The sequence below is a fragment of the Elephas maximus genome, chromosome 19 (assembly GCF_024166365.1).
Source record: "Elephas maximus indicus isolate mEleMax1 chromosome 19, mEleMax1 primary haplotype, whole genome shotgun sequence".
NCBI classification, from domain to species: Eukaryota; Metazoa; Chordata; class Mammalia; order Proboscidea; family Elephantidae; genus Elephas; species Elephas maximus.
In genome coordinates this window covers 7,622,591-7,631,626 of record NC_064837.1, presented here as the reverse complement: position 1 = coordinate 7,631,626, position 9,036 = coordinate 7,622,591, and positions in this window count along the sequence as shown.

Below are 9,036 nucleotides of genomic sequence, written 5' to 3'. Positions count from 1 at the left end.
TATTAATGATATTGTTCTATAATTTCCACATTCAGTTGGATCACCTTTCTTGGGAATAGGCATAAATATGGATCTCTTCCAGTCAGTTGGCCAGGAAGCTGTCTTCCATATTTCTTGGTATAGACAAGTGAGCACCTCCAGCGCTGCATCTGTTTGTTGAAACATTTCAATTGATATTCCATCAATTCCTGGAGCCTTGTTTTTCGCCAGTGCCTTCAGAGCAGCTTGGACTTCTTCCTTCAGTACCATCGGTTCCTGATCATATGCCACCTCTTGAAATGGTTGAGCATCGACTAATTCTTTTTGGTATAATGACTCTGTATATTCCTTGCATCTTCTTTTGATGCTTCCTGTGTCATTTAATATTTTCCCCATGGAATTCTTCACTATTGCAACTCGAGGCTTGAAGTTTTTCTTCAGTTCTTTCAGCTTGAGAAATGCCGAGTGTGTTCTTCCCTTTTAGTTTTCCATCTCCAGCTCTTTGCACATGTCATAATACTTTGTCTTCTCAAGAGGCCCTTTGAAATCTTCTGTTCAGTTCTTTTACTTCATCAGTTCTTCCTTTTGCTTTAGCAAAAGTACAGTATTATGACATGCAAAGACCTGGCGTTAGAAAACCAAAAAGGAAGTACACACTCAGCATTTCTCAAGCTGAAAGAACTGAAGAAAAAATTCCTGCCTCGAGTTGCAGTATTGAAGGATTCTATGGGAAAAATATTAAACGATGCAGGAGCATCAAAAGAAGATGAAAGGAATACAAGAGTCACAATACCAAAAAGAATCGCTCAACATTCAACCATTTCAGGAGGTAGAGAATGATCAGGAACCAATGGTACGAAGGAAGAGGTCCAAGCTGCACTGAAGACACTGGTGAAAAACAAGACTCCAGGAATCAACGGAATACCAATTGAGATGTTTCAACAAACAGATGCAGCACTGGAAGTGCTCACTCATCTATGCCATGAAATTTAGAAGACCTGTCCAACTGACTGGAAGAGATCCATATTTGTGTGCATTCCAAAGAAAGGTGATCCAGTAGAATATGGAAATTATTGAACAATATCATTAATACCACACAGAAGTAAAATTTTGCTGAAGATCCTTCAAAAGTGGTTGCAGCAGTACATTGACAGGGAACTGCCAGGAATTCAAGCCAGATTCAGGAGAGGGTGGCAGTGAGGGATATCATTGCTGATGTCAGACGGATCTTGGCTGAAAGCAGAGGATAACAAAAAGATGTTTGCCTGTGTTTTATTGTCTATGCAAAGGCATTTGCTGTGTGGACCATAACAAAGTATGGATAACATTACAAAGAATGAGAATTTCAGAACACTTAATTGTGCTTATGCAAAATCTGTACATAGATCAAGAGGCAGTCGTTCAAACAGAAAAAGGGCATACTGCATGGTTTAAAATCAGGAAAGGTATGCGTCAGGGCTGTATCCTTTCACCATACTTATTCAGTCTATATGCTCAGCAAATAATCTGAGAAGCTGCACTTTATGAAGAAGAATGCAGCATCAGGATTGGAGGAAGACTCATTAACAACCTGTGTTACGCAGATGACACAGCCTTGCTTGCTGACAGTGAAGAGGACTTGAAGCACTTATTGATGAATATCAAAGACTACAGCCTTCAATGGCTTCTATCGGGAAAATATTAAGCAACGCAGGAAGCATCAAAAGAAGATGGAAGGAATACACAGAGCTGTTATACCAAAAAGAATTAGTCGATGCTCAACCATTTCAAGAGGTGGCATATGATCAGGAACCGATGGTACTGAAGGAAGAAGTCCAAGCTGCTCTGAAGGCACTGGCGAAAAACAAGGCTCCAGGAATTGATGGAATATCAATTGAAATGTTTCAACAAACAGATGTAATGCTGGAGGTGCTCAATCGTCTATGCCAAGAAATATGGAAGACAGCTTCCTGGCCAACTGACTGGAAGACATCCATATTTATGCCTATTCCCAAGAAAGGTGATCCAACGGAATGTGGAAATTATAGAACAATATCATTAATATCACACGCAAGCAAAATTTTGCTGAAGATCATTCATAAACAGCTGCAGCAGTATATCGACAAGGAACTGCCAGAAATTCAGGCTGGTTTCAGAAGAGGACATGGAACCAGGGATCTCATTGCTGATGTCACATGGATCCTGACTGAAAGCAGAGAATTCCAGAAGGATGTTTACCTGTGTTTTATTGACTCTGCAAAGGCATTCGACTATTTGGATCATAACAAATTATTTATAACATTGCAAAGAATGGGAATTCCAGAACACTTAATTGTGCTCATGAAGAACCTTTACATAGATAAAGAAGCAGTTTTTTAGACAGAACAAGGGGATATACTGATTGGTTTAAAGTCAGGAAAGGTGTGCGTCAGGGTTGTATTCTTTCACCATACCTATTTAATCTGTATGCTGAACAAATAATCGGAGAAGCTGGACTATAGGAAGAAGAACAGGGCATCAGGATTGGAGGAAGACTCATTAACCACCTGCGTTATGCAGATGACACAACCTTGCTTGCTGAAAGTGAAGAGGACTTGAAGCACTTACTAATGAAGATCAAAGACCACAGCCTTCAGTATGGATTACACATCAACATAAAGAAAACAAAAATCCTCACAATTGGACCGATGAGCAACATCATGATAAATGGAGAGAAGGTTGAAGTCGTCAAGGATTTCATTTTACTTGGCTCCACAATCAACAGCCATGGAAGCAGCAGTCAAGAAATCAAAAGACGCATTGCATTGGGTAAATCTGCTGCAAAGGATCTCTTTAAAGTGTTGAAGAGCAAAGATGTTACCTTGAAGACTAAGGTGCACCTGACCCAAGCCAAGGTATTTTCAATCACATCATATGCATGTGAAAGCTGGACAGTGAATAAGGAAGACAAAAGAAGAGTTGACGCCTTTGAATTGTGGTGTTGGCGAAGAATATTGAATATACCATGGACTGCCAAAAGAACGAACAAATCTGTCTTAGAAGAAGTACAGCCAGAATGCTCCTTAAAGGCAAGGATGGCGAGACTGTGTCTTACATACTTTGGACATGTTGTCAGGAGGGATCAGTCCCTGGAGAAGGACATCATGCTTGGCAGAGTACAGGGTCAGCGGAAAAGAGGAAGACCCTTCACGAGGTGGATTGACACAGTGGCTGCAACAATGAGCTCAAGCATAACAACGATTGTGATGATGGCGCAGAAACAGGCAGTGTTTCATTCTGTTGTGCGTGGTTTGCTATCAGTCGGAACTGACTTAATGGCACCTAACAACAACAACAACAACAAGCAGCCTTAAATATGGATTACGGATTAACATAAAGAAAACAAAAATCCTTCGAACTGCATCAATAATCAACATCATGAGAAATGGAGAAAAGATTGAAGTTGTCAAAGATTTCATTTTACTTGGATCCACAATCAACGCCCATGGAAGCAGCAGTCATTGTCTTGGGCAAATTTGCTGCAAAAGACTTCTTTAAATTGGTAAAAAGCAAGGATATCACTTTAAGGATTAAGGTGTGCCTGAACCAAGACATGGTGTTTTCATTTGCTTCATATGCATGTGAAAACAGGACAGTGAATAAGGAAGAGGAAAGAAGAAATAGTGCCTTTGAATTTTAATGTTGGTGAAGAATATGGAGTATACCATGGACTGCCAGAAGAATGCATAAATCTGTCTTGGAAGAAGTGCAGCCAGAATGCTCCTCAGAAGCAAGGATGGCAAGACTTCATTTCACATGCTTTGGACATGTTATCAGGATGATCCAGTTTCTGGAGAAGAATATCATGCTTGGTAAAGTAGAGTGCCAGCGAAAGAGAGGGTCAATGAAATGGATTGACACAGTGACTGCAACATTGGGCTCAAGCGTAATGACTGTGATGATGGCTCAGGACTGGAAAGTGTTTCATTCTGTTGTACATAAAGTTGTTATGATTCGGAACTGACTTGATGGCATCTAACGACAGCATCTTGTGGGATTGTCCCTTTAATCATTGTATAACATCCTTCCTTGCCTTTTTTGGTGGATTTTGCCTTAAAGTCTTTTTTATCAGTGATTAGTATTGCCACTCCTGCTCTTTTTTAGCTCCTGTTACGTTGATATATTTTTTCCATCCTTTGATTTTTAATATATTTGTTTTTGTTTCTAAGGTGTGTATCTTGTAAACATTATGTCTTCAAAATTCTCTGTACTCTTTTCTCTCTTCCCCTTCTGGGATTCCTAATAAGTGTTTATTGTTCTTCTTGATTGTGTCCCACATAACCCTTAGGCTTTCTTCATTTTTGTTCAGTCTTTTTTCTGCTTGCTTCTCAAACAAATTAGTATCAAGGGATTTGTCCTCTATTTCACTGATTCTGTTTTACATTAACCCAATTCTACTTCTGTGTCCTTTCATTGAGTTGTTTATTTCTGATATTTTATTGTTAATATTCTGGATTTCTACTTGTTTTTGTATGGTTTCTATTTGTCATTTTGTTCCTTTATCATTTTCTAGGTTTTTTTTTTTCCCTGTGTTTTCCTTGATCTCTTTGAGGAGCCTAAATATTAGTCTTTCGAATTTCTTGTTGGGTAGTTTTATCATCAGTTCTTCCTCAGAAAGGTTTTCTGTGCCTTTATTTTCCTTTTTTGCTTGAGCCATTCTGTACTGTTTCTTCATATTATTTGTAATTGACTGCTGTCTTTGAGGCATTAAGGTTATATTTGATTTGTATAGTATGTATTTCTTTGTTGATTCTATGTTTATTTGTCTTTTTTTGTACTGTTCTGATATGTCTTGAACTTAACTTTTCCCCTTTCTCTCTATACTGTCTACCTTCCTTTGTATTATTTTAATTGATTTTGTTCAGTAGTATTTGTGTATGGCTTTGATGCTGCTGGTTGGTTGGCCTATGTATGGGCTTGATGCTGTATGTTAGCGGGGTATGCTTTCTTGTCACTAGTGGGTATTGTGGGCCACACACACATGCGGATCCTATGTCATTAGGTGTGTATGACTTCTAGAGGATTGTGTGGTGGTCCACAAACAGATCCCTTCCCTAATGTGAGGCACCAGGTGTCAGGTGGTCATGGTCCTTTCACAGGTGTTGAGGTATAATGCTTTCCCTCTGCATTGGCATGAGAAGTTAGTGTGACCCCTGAAACGTAGGTTGGGTGGCAGGGAGGGGTGGCAAGAAGGAATGTGGAGGCTGTGAGGCTGGGGAAGGATCAGCAGGGTGGGGCACAGAGTTACACTTTACTTGGGGTGGTGAGCAGGGCAGGACACAGAGTCCAGCTCAGCCAGTGAGGGGTTGGAAGGGCAAGATGTGGGGTCCCATTGAGCTGGGGAGGGCATTGGTAGGGTAGGGTGTGGAGTCTCGTCCATTGGGGGGAGGGGTTTGCAGGACAGGGTGAGGAGTCCCACTCAGCTGGGAGGGGTCTTTGGGCCAAAGGGGAAGGGGAGCAGGGACCCACTTGTCCAGAATGTGGGGAGAGGTGAAGTGGAGCTTTCCCGAGTTTGCACAAATAACCTGAGCCTCAGGGAAGAGAGTGGGGTGGAGTGGAGATTATGCCCTTTAGTGCAGACAGAAGGCACCTCTGAAAGGGGAGAGGAGTGAAGGAAAGCCTGCAGACACATGGTTAATGTTATGTGTCAATTTGTTTAGGGTCTGATTCTCAGCGGTTTGGTAGACATTGGACTGATTGCTCTTCTATGCTGAAATATAATGCAACCATCTCCATGATGAAATCTGACATAATGTAATCACTCCCATGACGCAATCTGCTATGAGCAGCCCATCAGTTGAAAGAGGTGTTTCCTTGGGAGTGTGGCCTGCCTCCAGTATATAAACTGATGTTCCAGAAAGGCTCTCCCTCACTCTGAATCCTGCATCTGACCTCCAGTTCTTGGGATGTGAGCCAGCAATCTGCCACCTGATCTCCAGACTTTGGGATTCATCAGCTCCTGAAACACCAAGGGACAGCAGTTTGACCTGCCAGTTTTGGGTTTGTCAACCCCTACAACCACGTGAGTCAGGAGAAGCCTTCAACTTGACACCTGACTCATGGATTCATGACTTGCCAGCCTCCACAACTGTGTAATTCATTTCTTTGAATTAAATCTCTCTCTGTGTATTTATATATGTGTGATTCACTGGTTTTGCTCCTCTGGAGAACCCAGCCTAGGACATCAGGCACTGAGAGCAGAATTCTAGAGGAACAAAGTCATAAGGATGAATTTTATGAATTGGTTCTGAAGTCTGGCTATTTTTAAAGGCACTGATGACTCTGCCTCAAGTAGTAAAGAGGCCACTGCTAATCCATGGAGTGGGATGGCAATAGATATACTCAAAATGTCACCACCAAAGGATCACATATTTGTGACAGACAAGGCTCTGGATGTTTGCATATTGGATACTTTTTTACAATTTTATCATATTGAGAATTATAAGGACGGTGGTTGATTGGTCCCACTTTCACTAGACCAAGTGGTGAAAGAAAGGGATGAGCTCAGAGCTTCAGTCACAGCTCAAGTGTTGAATAAAAGACCTCAAAGTTGCCCCTTGTATCTTGAAAGAAAGTGTTATTTCGTGTAGTAACAGAGCTGATATTGCTGAAAACCAAACCCAAAATCTTATTGTAAGAGTGGCTGAATTACAATGCCAGTTGAATCTCCAACCTTGAATCATGTCTGAAGTTAAAGTGAGGGCATTGATGGGAGGAAATGGGGTCCTGACGCTTGGGATGTAGACGTATGAATAATCAGGAAGCTGGAGACATGGAGTCCCTAAATTCTGTTGAGTCAGTCCTGCCAACAAAACCAGTCCTCTTATCTCATCTGAAGAAACTACTATATCTTTGTCTACTAAGCCATTCTCTCCAGTTAAACCATTATCCCTTCCACCCCCATCTGATGAGATTAACACAGCTGCCCATGAAGAGTCTTTGTCCGAGATATTGCTTGGTGTAGCACCTGATCATTACCTGGGGCTTTGCCTGAGGCAGATGCCTTACAAGTCATTGTTGAATGTCCCCAGGACCCACCCCCACCACCCATTTTTCGTTTGAGATCTATAACTAGACTTAGGTCCCAGAAAGCCCCAAAAGGTGAACTATAAAATGTGACCAGGAGGAGGTATGTTACACTCCAAAAGAACTGCTTGATTTTTCTAATATATACAAACAGAAACCTGGGGAAAATGTGTATGGGAATGGCTATTAAGGTTGTGGGATAATGATATAAGGAACGTAAAGTTGGATCAGCATGAGTTTGTTATTATGGACCCACTAAGCACAGGTTCCTTCAGTAAAAAGGACAATGAATAAGGAAGACTGAAGAAGAATTGACGTCTTTGAGTTGTGGTGTTGGCGAAGAATGTTGAATATACCACGGACTGCCAAAAGAAAAAACAAATCTGTCTTGGAAGAAGTACAACCAGAATGCTCCTTAGAAGCAAGGATGGTGAGACATACTTTGGACATGTTATCAGGAGAGATCAGTCCCTGGAGAAGGACATCACGCTTTGGTAAAGTACAGGGTCAACGGAAAAGAGGAAGCCCCTCAACGAGGTGGATTGACTCAGTGGCTGAAACAATGGGCTCAAGCATAAAAACGATTATAAGGATGGTGCAGAACTAGCCAGTGTTTTGTTCTGTTGTGCATAGGGTTGCTATGAGTCAGAACCAACTCGACGGCACCTAACAACAACAAGCACAGGTTCCTCATTCAATGTTTCAGCTGGAAAGGTTAGAAAAGGATTTAATCGTTTATTTGGTTGGTTCAGTGAAGCATGGATTGTGTTGTGGCCTACACTAAATCAAATTGAAGTATCAGACTTATTTTGGTATACTGTAGAAGAAGATGTCCGAAGGCTTAGGGAAAATGGCACGTTAGAGTGGTTGTATCAGGCTGGACCCACAGACCTACCCATGGAGTGCCCAGAGGACACACCTTTTACCATATGATTAATTGTATGGCTATTGAAGCCTGTGGTGAATGAATTACTTAATACGGCCCTTCTAGCCATAGTTTTTGTGACTCAAAGTGATTGAGTGAGACTATGCAAATAAGGTATATAGGACCTGTGATGATTGGAATTATGTGTCAACTTGGCTAGACCATGATTCCCAATATTGTATGGTTGTCCTCCATTTTATGTGTCATGGATCCTGACCTCTACATGTTGTTGAGGCAGGATTGGTGTAGGGTGTGTCTTTGGTACCAGCCTTGCAGAAGTGCATGACTCAAGTCCCACCCTTACTCAGGTTACATCCTTCCCTGGGATGTGGCCTGCATCTAAGATATATGTGTGTATGGCCTTGTAGAGCTCTCTCTCTGGATTCCAAATCTGGTTCATGATCAATTGAGCTGCAGTTCTTGGGACTTGAGCCAGAGGCCTGCTGTCTGACCTGCTGATTCTGGGTGGGATTTGCTGGCCTCCACACTCCTGTGGGCCAGTGGCCTATCATTTGACCTGATTTGCCAGCTTCTGCAGCTTTGTGAGCCAGCAGCCTGTGGTCTGAGCTGCGGGTTTGGGTTTGTCAGCCTCTGCAGCCATGTGGGTTGGGAGAAGCCTACGCCTGACCCACTGGTTTGGGAGATGCCAACCTCCACAACCATGTGAGCCATTTCCTATTATATACAGTTTGTGAGTTCTGTGGGACATTGAAACAAATTAGGGAACCCAAAGACAGGAGGGAGATTACTGAGGGGAGAGGGAGTAGTTGATGTTAGAGATAATGGAGTGGTACAGCAGTTATATTTGTGACACCTTTAACCTCTGCCTCATAGGAACCAGCTTTGTACTGATCCTTATAAAAGAAACTCTTCATTTAAAGTCACTGAGCGCAATTAAGTTTTCTGGAATTCCCATTCTTCATAATGTTGTACATAATTTGTTATGATCCACACAGTTGAATCCCTTTGCATAGTCAATAAAACACAGATAAACGTCTTTTTGGTATTCTCTGCTTTCAGCCAAGATCCATCTGAGATCAGCAATGATATCCATTGTTCCACGTCCTCTTCTGAATCTGGTTTGAATT